Source organism: Ambystoma mexicanum, chromosome 1q (assembly GCF_040938575.1).
Source record: "Ambystoma mexicanum isolate Mex_15411 chromosome 1q, UKY_AmexF1_1, whole genome shotgun sequence".
In the NCBI taxonomy this organism is placed as follows: Eukaryota; Metazoa; Chordata; class Amphibia; order Caudata; family Ambystomatidae; genus Ambystoma; species Ambystoma mexicanum.
Genome location: NC_090922.1, coordinates 281,964,847 through 281,982,569, shown reverse-complemented (window position 1 = coordinate 281,982,569; position 17,723 = coordinate 281,964,847).

Below are 17,723 nucleotides of genomic sequence, written 5' to 3'. Positions count from 1 at the left end.
ACCAAACTGTTCTGGGAGATTGCCCAGCAGGGCCTCTTTTATAAATTAAAAATGGATACCCCGACTAGCACTTTTCCACTCTATCTAGTGTTAGGAGGGTGGATGAGCATGGTGGGCGAATGATGGGGGCAGTCAGGGTGTTGTGAAGGGGAGGGCACCGAGGCAAGCATTGGTTTCTCAGTGGATGAAATCAAGAAGGCAATAGGTTGCCAGCGGTGTAACCAAGCTCTGGCTCTGGATGATGTCCTGGCTGACTTATTTGTCCTGGCTCTGGATCTTTGTGCCCAGTACTGGCATAAGGTTCAACGCAATATGTGTGGGTGGTGCTATACCACCTTCATGTTCTATGGCTGTTATCCAGCCAATATATAAGAAGGGACCTCATACTTCCCCTGCCTTATATAGACTTGTATCACTCTTAGATTCTCTTTTTAAGATATGAGGCTGTGTTATTCTAGCACGTCTAGAGGGCTGAGTCCTGAGTAGTGGGGTTCTCTCTCCTGTCGAGCAGGGTTTTTGTCCAGGGCTGGATACAGCTCACCAGGTGCTTAACCTCTATTTGGTGATTTTGGTGATCACACACTCACTCTATTTGAAGGAGGAGCCTATTTATCTGGTGTTCATGGATCTGAGCACCTCATTTGACAAGGTCAATTATGCCAAGATGTGGGACATGCTCAGGTCCATGAACTGCCCACAGGCCCTGGTAAACCTTCTGGCTAAATTGCATGACTCCATGCAGGCATACATCAGGAATGCTGCTAATGGGCATTGCACAAATTATTCCCCAGTTGAATTGGGGGTACGACAGAAATGCGCCTGGCACCTGTACTTTTTTGTTCATAGATAATTGGTCTTCATGATCATCTCCTAAAATCTTCACTCAATGTAGCAAAGATGGGCGGTCATCCCTTACCAGCCCTAGTGTACACAGATGATCTGTTCTGATGATGGGTACCTTGATTGCCATGCTGGCCCTCATCTCTGACTATGCTGACTTCATTGAGGGGTTGGATTTGGTGGTGAATGCAGTGAAGTTGGTGGTGATGACTTGTTGTGGGGGCAGATTCTCTGCTAATGTCTGCACCATGGCTCATGCAATTAAACAGGCTTTGGGTGAGGTCTCTATGGCCATGTTCATGTTCAGAGGTAAACACATTGCTCCATTGTTGCAGTTATTCAAAGTCAAAACTGCCTCAGTTGTCAGATTTGGGATGGAAGTGTGTAAAGATCACAGACCAAATACCTTGGCAGACACAAAGAATATGGCAAAACACTACTTTATTCAAAGTAGGGAGACCTGACAAAACATCAGACTGATGCATGTACTCTCACAGAGCAGCTTGATTACACAGAGGTCTTTATACTCCACTGTGAGTCATCTATGACATCATTCTACATAGCAAATCATAAAAACTATTAAGGGAAGGGATTACTTAAGGGAACATATCTAAGTATTCAATATATAAGGATTAGTGCATCATTGGCTACCCTTTATATTTAAGGCACACATTGAACCTCTAAGCACTTTTAGTACTGAATATAGCGGACAAAATGGCAATGGATTGGTCTAGGTAACATTGTATGATAGGTTGTTCCTCTAACCCACTGATTGGTTGGTATTCTATTCCAACCTTGGACTTTCAACTCTTTCAGCAGCACATAAGTGAAACAAAACCTAGGTGTTTGATTCCCATCTGACTACTCCCCATTTTCCCAATTAGTCCATCACCTCTCATTGCTCAACGTAAGCCAAAGACTTCCTTTTGTGGTTGACCTTGTTAACTGCTAACTGGCCTGGAACATTCAAGGGAGCTCAGGCACACCACTATCTTCGCTTGGGGCTTAATGAATAGCCCTTGTTCTCTTCACCCAAATCACATTTTAGCAGACCACAAATGTGTCAATTTAAACCTATTTTCTGCTATTTGATTTAATTCTGCTGGATGCACTTGCTCCTCTTGGCCTTACTCTATCTCATATGAACTGTGTGCACTTTTAATTGACCAACAATTGGCTTTCACAGATGTTTTCTTATTCTTCAACCTATGAGGAATGTCCCATATTCAGAGCTTGTCCATGCAACTCCCTTTGTGCTCTGTGCTTATTCCTTAAAATAGAATCCTTTATTCTGGGCAAACCTGGACTCATCATCAGTTCTGCACATGGAACTGTTCTTCTGCGTCACCTAATCTTGCAGTGTTAGTCTGTCTCTGAGGTAGCTTGGTTGTATCAGACATGAATCTGTGTCCATTTTCCTATTATGGCTGTCCAAGCCAAGTTATATATACCTTTATAGCAAGCTTGTATATGTTTCCTTTCTACTTTGCATTACTGCGTACAGTTATTAATCGATAAGTAACATCATCTTCTTTGTAGTCACGATTACTTCAGCTTTCGGTACATGTCTCTCTTTGTCCTTCAGTTACAATGTTACTCTTAAGCATTTTCATATAGTTTCAACATAAGTTCATATACATGCTTTATGACATCAATCTACTCTCATCAGATTTCACTTAAAGCTCCATGATGTCCATGGTTGTGTACTTGCATCCTTCCGTGCAGCATCCTTCTACTGGGTGAACATGAGGGTACATTCTGTATGGATGTCTGAGTGCTTAACTTCTCTCGTACACTCAATATGGTATCGGAACGACACAGGGTGTCCCATTTACTGCTCTTCTCCGACATTGCATTATGACTGTGGTAGGGGGTAGGAACTAATGAGAAAGAAGCTACCTGCTCCTCTGCTCGCGTTTTCCCATTTCCTGAAAATCCATTCAATTGGAGGTGGAAAAGGGGGGTGATTTTTTTTTAAAGTATACTCATATCTCACAAACCAAAGTTGTTAGAAAAGTAAAATTTCACGTTTTAAATCTTCATATATAATAGGATTCCAAACTGCATCTTAAAATTGGTAACAGAGAGTATCCCGTATTTGAGAGAAAAATGGTCATCCCTTCCGACCTAGGCACATTCCTCAATTCCCTAGTAGATCTCACATCCAAAATGTACCCTGACACAAATAATCTAATGGAGGAATCTACAGAATGGTTATGTGAGCGTGCCATTTTAACGCCAAAGAACAGCATGGCTGCCTTAATCAATAAGAAACGTATTTATTATTTCTGAGAATTCCAATTGGAGTACAAATTGTTAAACTTAGTGGTTCAAGGTGATGACACAGTCCACAACCCTGTTGAATTCTTGAACACTTTAAATTCTCCTGGTCTTCCCGAAAACAAACTTCTTGTCAAAGTGGGAGCACCTGTGATGTGATACTATTGCAGAACCTCAACCCACCTAGGTTATGTAATGGCACCAGATTGCAAGTGAAAGCTCTCAACAGAAATGTCATTGAGGCTATTGTGGTAACCGGTTCTGGCCAGGGGTAGTCTGTGTTCATACCACAAATACCTCTTATGCCTTCAGAATATCCATTTGTATTCAAAAATCTTCAGTTTCCCTTAAAGGTTTGTTTTGCCATGACCATTAACAAATCTATGGGGCAGACTTTATAGGTATCAGGGATTGACCTAAGGGAAGACTTTTTTTCCCATGGGAAGTTTTACATTACCTGTTCCAGAGTGAGCTCACCTAATGGAGAAGTCAAGGAATGGTGCATAGATGTTACTTTTTCTTAGTGGCATAATTGTGTTGTATCGACTTTGGTCACCTGTTTGTAAGCCAGGCTTAACTATTTCATGGACAATGGGAGAGTTTTATTGTCCTCCTGCCACTCATGGACATTAGTAACAAGCATATTTCAACATTTTCCCATCTTTCTCTATCAGGCTGATTGGCCTGCATCTTTTGGGGTTGCTGATGGCCCCCTTTTGCATAAAGGAAACCATATGTTGTCATGGCTCCATCTATTTATTTCAGCAGTGAAAGTGCTGTCTGTTTTTTTATCATCATAAAATTAACATTTGCAAATGTTTATTGTTTAACTTTATAGTTTGGGCAAACTCCTATATCCACATCCACTCCTTTTTTCAAATTAATTTAGCCAAAAAAACCTTTAAAATGTTACTTTTGTGCTGATAATAAGCCACACTTATCTGTATGTACCCATATAAATACATGTTACAGCTGTTATTCCATAAATTTCGGAAAGCACATTTAACTTCCTGCTCCATATATACTTTAATGGACATCAAGTTGGAACCAGGCTGACATGCAGTTTTTAGTGTACATGATGTATTTTTGTTAATAAAAACACCTCCCATACCATTCAGATAATGGTGCTTTCAGGTTCTACTTTAATTTCCTTGTTTATTACCAACGTATCTTAATTCGCATTTGTTGTAAATAATATCTGCTTGAAGTGTAATACATTTGTTTTACCAGTGATTTGTTGCTCTTTTATGTTTCCACTTTTGCTGAACTGAGTAGCTATCATTTTCCCAAAAGTGATTACAGGTTCTTCTTCGGATGGTTTCAGAAGTAGTTGCCATTGTATTTCTTCCCTTTCATTTGTGATCATATTTTTGCATGATGGACTATATTCTCTTGTTTACTCTGTTTTGGTTTTGATAATTGAAGGCTTGTTCAGCTGTTTTTTTTAAGATCATGCACCTACTCCTCAGACCAAGCTATTCCACCTGCTTGTAGAATTTATGTCTTTAATTATTTGAAGTTTTTTTTTCTTCGGATATTCAGGAGACATGGCAAATGTTTACGCTTAACATATTTCTAATACTTTCTGCATCTGCAGTTGATATTCCTGTCATTGTTCATCACAGCATGATCACGGCCATGCTGTGATCATGCCAGTGAGTATTTCTCTGGGTCTTCTGAAGTAATTTACATCCATCAAATCTATGTGTTCTTATTATTACTTATTCATTTACTTTGTTCTATCTCAATTATACTTCATTATTCCCCTCCTGAGGTGTCAATGCACATGTTATTACAGAGTGGTTATTGTTGGTTTCCATATTCATTTGCAGTTTATGCTCTGAGACCAATTTAAAATGAAGTCAGTGTGTGGTTGATTATGAATATGGTAGCTTTAGAGTGGTGTGAGGGGCTGAGTCTTCTTGCAACTGTCATGTTGTTTAGGGATGAGGCACATTTTGCACTGACACAAAAGACTACAACATGAAATAATGTTCTGTCCTGTTGAGCGAAATCATGGGCCATTATTATGGTTTATTTTGCCTGAAACATTTCTAGCTAGTGACTGACAACCCATTTCCCCATCCCATTTCTAAGTCAATTCTTACTTGTTGGCACTTTCCTTTTTTTTTTTTTTGTCTGGCTCCTTTATCAAACCCATTATTTGTGGCTGTAAAAGGTGGACTTTTTAATAGGTGCTGGTGTTGGTTTTGCGGGCTGGGACAGACTGGTGTTAACAAAACACAGCTTTAGAACATTGTTCACATAACACCCTTGTGCTTCTAGTATAAGGTGTTAAGTTCAAAGAAAATTTCTCATTTGCTGTTTAATTTTCATTTTTGAGACCTTTGCTTCTTCAAATCCATATAATAGTAATGTTGGCCACTCGTTAACTATGGCGGCACATTTCAGACCTACCATTCTTCCCCTTTCAAAACTTCACATTTAGTGATAGTCTGTTTTTCTTTGTGTTTCATGACTATTTTATAATCTTTACATTCGAGGACCATGCCATCTACGTGTTTCCTTAGCCTAGAGATTGCAAAACAATAGTTTAGGTTGTTTAAGTTGAGAAATTCACTTTTTTTCAAAACTATAACCATTTTCTAGCTCCCACATTACTTCCTCTGGTTGTGGATTCACTCTTTTTTCCCCATGTTCTGCACAATAAAGATGTTGTCTGCATGTGACTAGCAAATCTCATTGCTTGCAATGTTGTTTACCTTGTTTCAATAGTGGCAAACAAATTGTTGCACATTATCCATCTCTCACAAGTCAAGTGGTATAAAGCTGATACTAAGTTCCTGTCACCATCTGTTTCACAGTGATTGGGCCTCATTAGGAGGCTGGCGGTAGCCGTGTCTGTAATAAAGGCACGGCTGCCGCCGGTATTTCTTTTTCCGGCGCCCAGGAATGGACATTTACCAGGTCCTTACAGCCTTGGCGGACCCGGTAATTGCCCATTCCTGGGCGCCAGAAAATATTCTTCCCCATTCCCATTTGAGCCCCATAGTGCACAATGGGAATGTGGAAGCCGGATGAACCGGCACCATTTTCAACGGTGCATCTGACATGGTCTGCTCGCGGGTGCCAGTACGGCTGCCAGGTCAGACCTGATGGCCGCAATGGCACCCGCAAGCAGAACTCGTAGTTTGCCAGTCCGGGAACTACTGTACCGGCATGCTTACCGGTACCATAGTTCCCAGACCGGCAACCTTATAATGAGCCCCATTGTCTTCAAAACTCTTAGGTCACCATGCCACTTTGAACCTCCCAAGTTGTTATCCCTGTTGTTTAAGTTTTTTGTTATCAAATCAGTGGAAAAATAAGAAAATTGCTCAGTACTCATTCATATGTTTCTGGTTGGCAGTGGGTCATGCTTATGTGTTTTGAGATATTCTGAGATGTATCCTTAAAGGTAGTTGTGAAAAGGAAGAGAAAGATACTAGCACCTATAACAGATTTGTAGGATTGTGCAACATTTCTAAATATAATGTTTTAAGTGTGCACTGTGCTCTTTCTCAATCCCGGAATAGTCACCGGCATGCTGTGTAACGGGTTTTACCAGTTCCGCCGCTGGTTTAAACATATTTGCCTAGTAATTTCTTCTCCCTCAAACAGTTAAAAACAACGGGTATATGCCTTGATACTTTTGTGCATATTGTGTGATAGAGCATTATATATTTCTTTATTAATTGAACTCAACGTAGACCTATACAATTGGTTTAGGTCATCTTGCATGATCATTTCTCTAAACCATATCTGTCACAAGCATCTGTGCAGAATGTAAGGAGTGTTTCTTCCTTCTCACTTCTTCTGAACACTTTGCAGGGCGCCAGGGTTCACTTTTAGATTGTCAGGGGAACTAGCACATCTCAGATATATCACATGTTTCGTTCCAGTGATCATTGTTAACACCTATCAGGTTATCACTATTTACTGGAGGGGGGGGGCACGTCTCTGGTGCAAGTACCTATTATGAATGCCTTTCAGGTTATCAGCATTCTGAGCACCTCATAAATTGTCCCCTCTACTTCCAATGTGTGTTCTCATCTCACTACGTGTTATCAGGATTCTCAGCACCTCACAGTCCCTCACCTTTGTACACCATCCCCGATCATCTCACTATAAGGCATATGCCCTGGTCCAGAAGTATGTCCACTTATTGGATGGTGTCACATTCTGTCATGACCACACTTTATCAGGTGTGAATGGACACACTGATTTGCTGGTTCCAAAATTCCACATGCATTATATTCTAAGTTACTGACACTATGATGGAGTGATAACTGATTACCAGGCAGTTGTTGCCCAGGTTATTCCTAGGTGTAGCACATTGTAGTTCTCCTTCAAATCTTTCAGTTTTGGATGAAAGGTTTGTGAAATTCTATGTGCTCCAAAGCATGTTTTTTTCTTTATATGTTTCTATGGTTGTACTAGTCATGCAGATTTATTTCAATGGATATTAGTTTCTTTGTTGCTAATCATCACAACTGTCCTGGAGTTTTGTTGAATGCGGGTGTAATTCAATTGCAGAGACTGTTCAGTTTTCTGATTTTCAATGTCATCTATTTAAATGTTCTTACATGGGAATGACTGTTTCATTTATGTGAGGGGTGGTCTGAGTTGAGTTAGCCGTCAATTGGCGAATGTGCGTAAAAGGGCAATTTGGGGACTTTTAATTTGGAAATGATCTTGGGCCTCACTACAACTCTGGCGGTAGCCGTGCCCTTATTAAGGGCATGGCTGCCGCCGGAGTTGCATTTTTTCCATCACCCGCGAATGGGCAAGAACCGGGTCATGCCGAGCTCGGCGGACCTGGTAATTGCCCATTTTCAGGTGCCGGAATCAAGGGCGTCGCGATCCACATTATGCCCCATAGGGCTGAATGGGGATGGGGACGTCGGATGCACCGGCACATTCAGAGTTGTGCCGGTGCATCTGACGTGCTCTGCTCACAGGTGCCGTTACATCTGCCAGGAGAAATCTGGCGGGTGAAACGGCACCTGAGAGCAGAGCACGTGGTATGGCTGTCCAGGAACTACGGTACTGGCATGCTTACCGGTACCGTAGTTCCCAGACCGCCAGGGTCGTAATGAGGCCCCATGTCTTGCTGCTTCCATTTATATCAACTCAGATTGATCTTGCCACTTCTAGAAATTGAGTGGTATGAACATTTCATAAAGTTTTGTTTTTATTTATTTAATTTTTATTGGGCATTTGTAAGCCACATCAATAAATTGTGTTTCAAAGCACCCACAGGGCAAGCGAAGGAACAAGGTAAAACAAGACATTGTAATATGATAAACAGTGATGAGCAGACATACAATAGCGACCCTTCTAGGCCTTGTGAGCATTCAGAGTGTGCAATTGCAGAGAAAGTGAAGGAACAGGAGAGGGTTCCACAGAGAAGAAGTACCAGAACGCCCATTACAAAGGCAACAGGTAAGTGCCAGGGAGTGACTGGAGTAACAACTTGGTGGAAGGGGGTCACAAACCAATACAACAAATGCAGGCCTGTAAGATGTCATAGGCAACTTGGTGCCCAAAGGCAAGCGCAGGGGGAGGGCAATGCTGCAGGAGATTGGACATATGGCCAGGACCCACAAGGGCACATGAGGGCCCAAGCCACCAATCACAGTGACTATGGGAGTTTAGCACAGGAGGGAGAGAGGGAAGGGGGAGGAGAAGAGGAACGCCTTGAGGTGCTTGTGGAACTTGAGGAGATCTGGCACAAGGCAGATGGAAAGGGGGAGGATATTCCAGAGGAGGGAGGCAGCTGAGGAAAGAGAATGGCCACCTGCCCTCTGCTTAGAAAAGAGCTTGACAAGCAGAGAGTTGGAGCCGGAGGATCTGAAGGCTCTGGGAGGATAGTATTTGGTGAGGGCAAGTTGCAGGTAGCCAGATGCCTGGTCCCTGGCCCCAGACAGCCTTATGGATGATGCAGAGGGATTTAAATTTGATATTTGCAGAAACCGGGAGTCAGTGGAGAGATTGTAGGGCTGGAGAGATACAGTCCATGGGCTTGAGGCCAAGGATTAGTCTTGCAGCCCTTTTCTGGATTAGCTGGAGGGAGCAGAGAGAGGAAGAAGATAGATTAAGGAAGAGGCTGTTACAGTAGTCCAGCCAGGAGAGTACCAGAGCTCTGGAGACATTAAACTTCTGGGGAAAAGTGAGGCAAGGGCGGATGCCTCTGAAGAGGTAGAGTTGGAAATGGTCCTTCTTGGTAAGGTCCAAGATGTGAGGAATAAAAGAGAGAGAGGAGTCGTAGATAACTCCCAGGTTCCTTGTTTCAGAGAAAGGGGGTGGGGGCCTATAGAGGGTGCCCAGAGTGAAGGGAGAACGGTGGGATCACGAGTCCTGAGAGGAAGAATCTCGGTCTTTCTGGCATTGAGACAGAGATAATTGGAGGTGCACCAGGATTGGATGGTGGACAGGCAAGCATAATACTGGAAGTGCGGGGAGAAGGTAGAGATAAGCTGAGCAAGATGGGAGAGATAGATGTTAAAGAGCCTAGTTGAAAGGATAGAGCCCTATGGAATTCCACAGGTGGAGATAGAGGGGGTGAGGAGAAAGGGCCCAAAATAACCTGGGAGTAGTGGTCAGTGAGAAAGGAAGTCAGCCAGTCCAGTGCCCGCTCTGAGATACCCAAGGTATCATGGAGCCACCTTATGATGATGGAGTGGTTGACCATGTCAAAATCGGAGGAGAGATACTGTAGAATGAAAAGAGTGGGTGAGTTGGAGTCAAGAGATGCTAGCAATTCTTCACAGGTGTTCAGGAGAGCAGTTTCCATACCTCTGGATGCACAGAATCCAGATTGATGGTCTTGTAGGCAACCAACAAGCTCAGTTTGTTGGGTCAGTTGGGGGAAGACCAACATCTCCAGATGCTTCCCAAGGAAGGGAGTGATACTGATGGGGCTGTAGTTAGGTGTTTCTGGTGGATTCGATTGTTCAAATTCCTTTTAGTTTTTAATATGCATCTCGTGCTAAAGGCAAATTTGATTGAATGAAATGCTCTGTTCAGAGTGCTCTTCACAACCATAGATTAATAAGCAGAGTGTTTTGCTTGAACTATGGTGGTCAAGATTGTTTCTGAGTGGCACAAGGGAGGCAATGGGAGACCTTTGAGGAGAGCGTTGCACACATCTGGGTGGGATATGACCAGTGCTTGAATGGTGGATCTAAAGATGTGCGAAGGGAGGAATGGCTTGACTTTCTGCATGAGGGAGAGCTGATAGCAAGCAGTCTGAGATGTTCTTAGCTATATGTGTCTTAAAGGAGAGCTGTTTGTTGATGTTAAACCCAAGGAACCTGGTGCAGGAGGTGAGCTTGAGTTTGGAGCCCTCAGTGTTCATTTTCGATTGCTAGACCTGTATGTCTGGGTGTTCGGTGTTGTTGGTGAAGAGTAGAAATTTGGTCTTGGAGGGGTTGAGCTTCAAGTATGCACTGGCAATCCAAGACTGGATCAGCGACAGGCAGGTTTTGAGCCTGTGGATTTCCTTGATGGAGTTGATTTTGGGGTATAGCTATGTGTCGTCGGTGCATTGGTGGATGTTGTGTGTAGCTGGGGGGGATCCCAGCAGCTCAATATATATATTGAAGATCGCTAGGGAGAGAATAGAACCCTGCAGGACTCCACAGATGATGGGTAGCATTGGTGACATAGAGGAGTCCATCTGAACAAACTGCTAGTGGTCGGCGAGGTAGGACTTGAACCAGCGCTGATGTAGGGTGCATGTGAGCACCTGATGGTCTACTGTGTTGCAAGGCGTCATCAAGGATGTTGAGGGTTTCGTCAACAGGTTGCAGGGTTGCCATGGTCCCTAACTTATGTACTTAAAGAACAAGGCCCCCAACTGAACAGATCAACCACCTTGATTACCATTCAAGCGCTCTTCCCTCGCTTCGCTCTCTCTCTAAACAGCCACTTTTCTTCGCAGTCTCCTTCACATCATCAAAACAATGTAAGTTAGTAACAAAATATACATTTACATGAATGAGTACATTTACCTTCAGCTCATGGCAGCTTGAGGGCTCTTTTTCAGGTGGACTAGTTGGATCAATGGTGGGCATTGCTCTGCCACAGACCTTTATCAGAGCTTTACTACCAGCATCCCTTGATCTAAGCTGTGGAAATGCAGCACATTTCTCAGACTTGATCACAGAGTTTAAGTGCCAATAATCCCTTCTTCGCCCCATTGCACTGTCCTGGTTATTATTATTTTTTTATTTTTTTTATTTTGCCCACTAGCCAAAACAAATTTCAACTTTTTACACAAATCACCAGCATCATAAAAGCATAAAAGTGTCATTTCATAACAATCAACAAAGAAAAAGAGAACAATTAAAAATTAAAAATAAACTACATAAAACTTACTCAACTACCTCAAATAAAAAGAAAATGACAGTAACCAGTTATAATACAGACAATTTGAGAAAGTATGACCATGGTCTCAACAGCTAAACATCGTATTCTGTGCCAAGGATATAGAAAAGCAGTGGACAGCTAGAATGTGAGAGGATCAGGCCTCCTTATTCAAATATCTGACATTCACTTGCATTGCCGGTCAAATAAGAACATGATCAACCAATTTTAAATCATTGAGAAGTCTAACCACTTCCATTGTCAAAAATGCTTCATTGCCTGAAATAATCCTCTCCCATAGGTCGGCAGGAACCAGCCATTCCACCCTGCCAAAAAACCTCTGCAATTTCCACTGTCTTAGTTCACCCAGCCCTGAACAGGCTAAGAGAAGATGTTTTGCTGTATGCTTGACATTCAACTCACAATACTGACATGTATGGGTAGCTAGTCTTGTCCTGAATATGTAGAATTTCCAAGGTAGGAAGAATATTTAATTTAAATCACAGGACGCTCATCTGGGTCTTAGGATAAGGGAATCTTTTAAGATAGATGAGTAGCACAGCTCAGGGTTTATCATAAGACAAGAAATGTGTAGATAGCTTAGCAGTTCTTAGCCTATCTATTGTCCTGGTCCAGTCTTTTCTCTTGATAAATTCCTTAGATCTTAGAGGATTGGAGTTCAAGGTATTCACATCTGTATCCACTGTAGCAAGGATATCAGTACATTTGCATTTGAGTGTTTTTAGAAAGATTGTCCCCCCTTAAGCAGTTGAATTTGCACGTCCTCATAAAGAGTACCAATTTGTGGGACACTAATCAATCTATATAGAGAGACCCATCTAAGTTCCATCCAAAGTAAAAGGGAAGACAAACCCAACTCATAATGGATGAAAGCCATCAGCGCTGAGTTGGGGAGGTTCAGAACTCTTTTCCATAGCCTTGCTTCCATACGTTCCCAATTTATTTCAAAACTTTGGATGTTACACTCCAACCCAAACAACAGAGTTGGTATGACCTTTCCCACATAGTATTTAATGAGTTGGATAAGTGAGAATTTACAGTATTTTTAATGGATCTTCATCATATGGGATCCTAACTTTACTGCCTCCATTTCCAGAACATTAATCAGGTTCAGTTTAGTTGGATAAGGAGTGATCTTCAAATTAAGATAGACAAGTTCCTCTACCTGTGGCACCGAGCCACCTTCAATTTTCCAGGAAAATGGCTTTGTTTTAGTCAATGGACGCTTGAATATCAAAACTCTGGATTTGTCTGGGTTAATTTTCAAACCATTAGAGTGTGCGTACTCTCCCAGCGCCATCATAAGCCTCTGCAGGCCAATTTGCGTGTAATCCAGAACAATGATATCATCCGTTTAAGCAAGCCATGATACCCTAGTTTCTCCAATCTTAGCACTGGACAACAAAAGTGTCAGAAAACGGTGAAAACAAATCAGATAAATAGAGATTGAAGAGGAAGGGGGCCACCAGGCAACCCTGGTGAACCCCTCTCTGAATGCAAATCATCTGAGATAAATCACCAGCGTTGGACAGCCTCAATCAAAGAGTGGAGTTAAGGTAAAATTATATGAGAAAAGACAAAAGGGGCTCTGGGATGCCCCAGCTCTTCAGATTCCACCATAACCGCCCTCTGTCTACCATGTGAAAGGCCTGGGATAAATCCACCCATGCCCCAAAAAGCGGTACCCCCCCAACTCCACTCTCAGAGCTCAAACAAGTAAGAATGAGGTTATTAAGTGTAGTAGATAAACCACTATCGAATCCCGTCTGGTATTTTGATAGAATTCCCTGAGCCAAAGCCCAATCTTCAAGATCTCTAAGGACCAAGGGAGCAAACATTTTGCTATCAGCATCCAATAAAGATATAGGGCAGTAATTGGCCGCCGCTAAACGATCACCATGCTTAAAGATCGGAATAATTACAGAACTTCTCCAAGAATTAGGAATAGTTGTTGTTCTGATAATCTTATCAAAAAGTGCCTTTAAAACCCTAGAGCAAATATCTGGGTTCAACTTTAGGATTGCGTTGGAGAATCCGTTCGGCCCAGCAGCATGAGACACTGATGACTTAATTATTAATAATCTTATCTCTTTGAGTGAATAGGACAGGAACCAATTCCCAGGCCATCTTTTGATAGGCACAGTATTCCCAGTGAACCTGTAGATATTTGTAAAATGCTCCACCCAGTGTGCTCCTGTATACTAGTTTCTTGACCTTGCATTGGTTTTTTGTTAATCAATGACCAGAAATTGTGGGGGGTTTTGAGACAGACCGTTCTAAACATATTCTCTCTGAGTCTCTGTAATCTAACTGATCGGTGCGATCGCAACCAATTCCTAAATTATTGTTTATTTGCCTGGTCTCTCGAGAGTGGATAGCTTTAGTCTTATTTGATGTTTTTAAGAGATAAAGCTCCCTTCTTCTTTTTCTCTTTTGTCCTAGAATCTCAATACCAAAACAGTGAACATGAGATTTTTTTCTTTTTAACAGACCGGCCTTCTGATGGATAAATTCCATAGTAGATTTACAAAATTATTTGGTTCAAAGTAAAATCAAAACTCCCGGTCATTCCAGTCAGAGATCATCACCTCTAGTTTAGCATTCAATGTCAGGCCCCCCTTTTCAAATCTCACCAACCTATTATCAGCTACATTAGAAACCAGCGGCTGTTTCATATAACTGGTTTTCTTACTGGCGTAATGGTTACAGTGGTATCACACTCCTCTAATTCAGGCATGCATGAGTCTAAGCCCGCCGAGGCACTCCTCAGGTTATATGACTTCATTTTGTTATGTTCTTTTTTTTTCTTTTTGTTTTTTTTTCTTTTTTTTCTCTTCTCCTTTTTCAATGTGTTTCTATTATCTTTTCCTTCCTTCGCCTCACTTTCCTTTTATTTCCTCTTTTCTCTCCCCCAAAATTGGGCAGAGGTGCTTAGGCAATCTGTAATGTTCAGAGCAGATGAGAAAATGTGCTACGAACAGCCGGTCGCACAAAGGGCAGCGTATATACCAACCCCGCCCCCTTCCGAGCACTTCAGCCATTTACACAGAACAGGGAATGATTTCGCTGTGAAGCCACTTCTGAGCCTGCTGGCGTCGGGTGGGTCAAAGGTAAACTACCCGCAGTCCCCACCCGACGCACGTAGCAGTAATGGAGGAATTCCTTTGGTTATGGAAACCCAGCCAAGCCGGCCAAGCCAACTGTAAGTATAGCACTGTGTAATGTCACCGTACAGGTGCCGCCTTCTCTGTCTCCACTCTCCCCAACAATCAATTGGGATAATGGAATAGGGCAAACAGGGGAGATAATAGAGTCCAAATGGAAAACTGCATCCATGGGGGGCTGCAGAAGAAAAAAAAGTCACAAATGAATACACGCGATAGGATGCCTGGTTAAATGTCACTCAGAACAATAGTATATTGGCTCCTCGTAAGATACTTTCAGCAACACTGTTCAGGCCAGAGAGCCCCGCCAAAAACAGGCACACACGCTGCGTTCTCCTTTGTTGGAGAGCCTTTACCGCTTCCTCTTCCTTTACCTCTTCACTTTGGCAGATGCCCAAGCCACACTGTGCCGCAGTCTTCCAATGTCTGCAGCAACACTCTGCTGCCTCACTCCGCGGCCTGCTCCGCGGCAGCAATGGGGTTTTAAAGGTGATTCACAGGTAGCAGGCTCCACCTTCCCCAGTGGTAAGAGTAGAAAGACTCAAAAATAGGTTTGCCAATGTCTGTAGCAACACTCTGCTGCCTGACCAGGTAATTAAAGTGGATTGTGGAGGGAATTAACATTAATAGGCTAAAAGGAAAATGTAGGTGACTAACAGCAGCCAAGACAAGGAACATTAACAGACATTACAGACACAAAGTCACAAAAATCAATGCTAGTTACCCAGAGGAGGCAGTGAAGATACACCTTGCACCACATTTGAAGGCATAAGCAATGAGAGGAAAAACAATGAAGAGAAACAATTGTAAGAAAAGAGGAGTCAATATGAACTATATGTTCCCAATTGCAAATAAATGGGAGCGGGATTTCAACTAAAGAAACCTAAGGTTATTGGAGGAAGAATTCAATAATTACAAGATCCCTCCCTTTTTGTAGTAGTGGTGATTTGAAATCCCATCATCTGATGTGGTAGAGTCTGACACAGTTTGAATGAATGAATGAGGAAAGTATGGGACAAGGTGTCAGGGGCGTTGGGTTTTAAGCTGATGCCATGATTTAAATAGAAGACTTTCCATAATTGGGCTGTGTCGCTGTAGCCTGTTACGCCTGAATGCTTCTACTGACCCCTGCGCCTTACTTTAGCACTCTGCTAAAAGGTACATTTGCATGTGCCAGTTGTGAGCAGAAACAGAGGTTCATAATGTTGAGTACTTATTGCGAATGGCATGCATGATTTCTTGAGGCACTCTTTGAGAGGCAACTGTGACTTTCATTAACAAGGTGTCCAGTTTGACCTTCTATTTACTACTGACAAGGACGGACCTGCAGCATTGGAGCTCGAGGCCTACATCGTATGAGAAAACGAATGTTCCCTCAAGTTGTGTAATGTGTAACAGGCCGATGGCAAGTTGAGCATGATCAACATAGACAAGAATAGACAGTAGGTGTGACAATGCCATCCAATGGTGTGGTCTTAAATCCATGTGCAAAGTGCATATGCAAATACACATGTGATTACAGACTACTGCCAACATGAGTCCACTAGCATGAAGTGCCCATCTCAAATAAGAATGGGCGTAGGCTGGCTAAAGTTATTTAAAACAACATGTTCTGCCTTCTTAAAATGTCATTTTTTAAAAGAATGAACATGAATTTCTTGCTTGATAAAAGTAATGGTTTTTCAAAATAACAGTTTCAAATAAGAAAAAGGCATTGCAGAGTGATATATGCACATTCTGTTTCATTCAAATTACCATATGTATTGAGATGTGACCTGGGTTTAAACTCGTTTTTGCAAGTAAGAAATTGACTTTGCTGAGACTGCTGATTTAACATAATGTTTCTTTTTCGTATTAAAGTCATACATTGTGATGATTTTGTTTTACCAATTGAAAAACTTGCAAGAAGTACTTTACAGCCTTACAAACTCAGTATTTTGTGTACAAGCGTAAGTAGAGAGCACAAACCATTTTTCAATGTTGACATTTATTTCTAAAAATGTTGCTAAATTCTCTCTTTCCAGTGGTCCTCCTCACTATTCCAATAACTAGACCTGCCCATTAGGTCATCAGGCAAACACCGTTGATATATCAAGTACCTTTATAGTGAGGGTCTGTTCAAATGTGATGGCATTAAAATGTCAACTATTCTGTTTTCAAGTGTGAGAGAATCCACGAAAAGACCAGCTGCTGAGGAGAATATTCATTGGGCTTGTCAACTTAGTTGTGTTTCATGTGGTAGATTAGGAAGGAGTAGAGCTTCAAAAGAGCAATTAATTATCAGAACAATACAATGCAATAGGAATGTGCAGATCTCACATATCACTTTCGAGAAACATAACTTTTTTTTTTTTTTTTTTTTTTTTTTTATTTGATTTAGTTGTTATTGCAACTTTACAAATTTTCATTTTTTTTTTTTTTATAAATAGGCAGATAAAATCAACATTTAGTTATAACATATAAGAAGGAAACAACATAAACTTTAAAATTACAGATAGATATTTTTCTCTCTTTTTCTCTTTTCTTTTCAGGTATTAAAAGATACAGCTTTTTAGGAATTTCTTTTTGCATAAGGAAATGCTATGTCAAGTAATTGTATAGCAGCAATAATGATCGATATTTTTCTTGCACTGAAAATTTCATACCATATTTCATCATAGGATCGACTAAGATGTTCTCGTGTCAATTCTTTCATTAATTTAAATCGATATGAAACAAAGGCATTACATTGGACAATGATGTGAGCAAGCGTTTCTGTTTGAGATTTGTCATTACAAAACCGACAATGGCTCTGCTTCTCTGTGATCACACCACGTCTTACCAAAATTTCGTGGACTGGCCATAAGTTAAATCGCAGGCGCAAGATTTTTGTTCTTAAATTTACAGATGGGCATTTAGTAAGATATTGAGCCATACTACCAAATTCTTTGTGACCAAAGAGAGATCTATTAAAGTCTTTCAATCTTAGACATTTTTCTTGAGTGATTATCCAATCGGTCTGATACATTTTAGTCTTTGCTCGATTTGGATTTGTAATCAATAGATCAA